This window comes from Myotis brandtii, unplaced genomic scaffold, assembly GCF_000412655.1.
Source record: "Myotis brandtii unplaced genomic scaffold, ASM41265v1 scaffold196, whole genome shotgun sequence".
Lineage (NCBI taxonomy): Eukaryota > Metazoa > Chordata > Mammalia > Chiroptera > Vespertilionidae > Myotis > Myotis brandtii.
In genome coordinates this window covers 6864841-6867186 of record NW_005357311.1, presented here as the reverse complement: position 1 = coordinate 6867186, position 2346 = coordinate 6864841, and the positions used below count along the sequence as shown (strand labels likewise).

Below are 2346 nucleotides of genomic sequence, written 5' to 3'. Positions count from 1 at the left end.
GCTAATACTGGTTTGGAATTACAGCTGCACCACTAAAAAGCTCAGCTTGTCTCCTCCCATATCCTACCTATTGGATGGCCCAGTGATTGACTCTCAAAGGCCACCAATTGTGGTTTCCTACTCTACCTTCCCATTAAAATCATCTGGAAAATGCTAAAATGAAATAGTAAACATAATACCCCACCTAAAACCAATTAAATTAAAATATCTGGGTCCCACCCTAGCCTTTTTGGCTCAGTGGATAGAGTGTTGGCCTGCAGAACAAAGGATCTCTGGTTCAATTCCGGATAAGGGCACATACCTTGGTTGCAGGCTCTTCCCTGGCCAGGACTCTAGTCAGGGCACATGCAGGAGGCAACCCAATCGATGTGTTTCTCTCACATCGATATTTCTCTCTGTCTTTCCGCTCACTAAAAATCAATGGAAAAATATTCTTGAGTGAGGATTAAAAAATAAAATATCTGGGGTCCTAAATGATTGTGGGTGTTTTTAAAATCTCCCCAAAGGATTTAATAGACAGCCGGAATTGAGAACTATTGCACTGACAAGAGACACAGATTTGGTCCATTTCTTCCTTGAGGCTGGAAACTCAAGTTTGGAAAATAATGAGCAAAACCCTTTCCTCAGAAGGAAGAGTGGAAACACTATTGACCTGCAGGGGACAAGGTTGAAGGGAAAGAACAAAGAACCTCAAGTCTAAAGAGCCACCTTACATGAAAACTAATCACCCACCTATGACTTCTGGACAAAAATATAAACCTTTATTTTTCAAAAAGGCTTTATCTTATTTAAATTATCTAGAATTAATTATGTTTTTCAATATTGTCAAATGAGAATGACTAATGACAAGTTTAAAAATAACAAATCATTGAGTATCTGATGTGATAATGTACTAGTTATTTTGCCAAATAGAGTTAAGGAAACAGAAAATCAGAGACATGAATAAATTACCCCAAATCATATGAATGAATACCTAGGTCTGTATTTCCTGAAAGAATATCCACTTTTCCACCATTTGTCTCCCTTGCAGATGTTTTTAACCAGTCAGAGAAAGCACCAAATGAGGAGCTTTTCTGGACTTAACTTTGACAGGAAAGAGAAGGGAGGAGAGGGCAGTGGAGCGGAGGGGAGGACAGGGGAGAGGAGGAAACTAATTGGACATGTGGAAACCTGACACCTGGGCCAATTGCCCACACTATCCTGGAATCTGTGAAAGAAAAGAAGAAAACATAAGCTGGAGACTTTAGGAACAGACTTTAAAACAAGAAAATGCAAAAGATGAATCAGAACATATTCACTGGAGGATACACAGAGACATGTGAATAACTCAGGAAGAAAGACAAGAAATAAAATCAGACTGTATGCATTAAATAATCTAGTGCCACATCAAAGGTACCCCAATAACTGAAATTTTGACAGTTCACTCTGGGCACAAATTAAACTAACAAAATGGAGTGGAGTTAATGGAAGAATTAACACAAAACCAAGGAGATAGAAGAGTCTTGTGAATCTGTACTGACAGAGCCACAGTGCCCAGAAGAGTCACTGACGACCAGTCATTCATTCAGAAAATATTTACTGGTATTATGCCCTTTAAGGCAGCAGCTACTGCCTAGGCACGGGAGATATACTGCTTGCCACAACTGGCACAGCCACTGCTCTCAGGGTGCTTATAGCCTCCTAACGCCAACATATAAATAGGCCAACATGTAAATATGTAATTTTAAAATGTAATAAATGCTCTGAAGGAAAAACAACAGGAAGCCTAGCACAAGGAGGCTATGACCAAGAATGGGGTCTCAGGGGAGAATTTTCCTAAAGTGGAGTGAATGTGTGTATGTGTGTGTGTGTGTGTGTGTGTGTTTGGGAAAGGATCTCCCAGATGAGGACAGATAGCACATGAAAAGGATCAGAAGGGAAAAAGTCTACAGCCCCTTCAAGAAATGAGTGCCATACATATACATGATGGAATACTACCCTGCTATAAAAAAGAAGGAATTCTTACCATTTGCTGCAGCATGGATGGAACTGGAGAGCATTATGCTAAGTGAAATAAGCCAGTCAGAGAAAGAAAAATACCACATGATCTCACTCATTTATGGATAATTGTGGGGAGCAGCTATAGGGTTAAGCCTCAGACTGACCTGTTGGCAAAGTCACAAACAAGTCCCAGCTTAGAGGGCACAGTCCTCTTAGCATAATTAGGCTTGACCTTATGACGCTCCCTAGATCTTATCTGGGAAGCTAATGGGCTGAGGGAGGTGCAGGAAGTGGCCAAAACAAGTGAAACTCACAAGAACAGTGTAACTATGGTCAAAACAAGTGAAACTCACAAGAACAGTGTAA

General features: G+C 40.4%; 1 non-coding gene across 1 annotated transcript; it reads left to right on the top strand.

Annotated features, from left to right (window-relative positions):
• The first annotated feature begins 223 nt into the window (after window positions 1-223).
• Window positions 224-296, top strand: TRNAC-GCA. Its single transcript has one exon. It is a non-coding gene; the product is annotated as a tRNA-Cys (tRNA).
• Window positions 297-2346: the final 2050 nt, after the last annotated feature.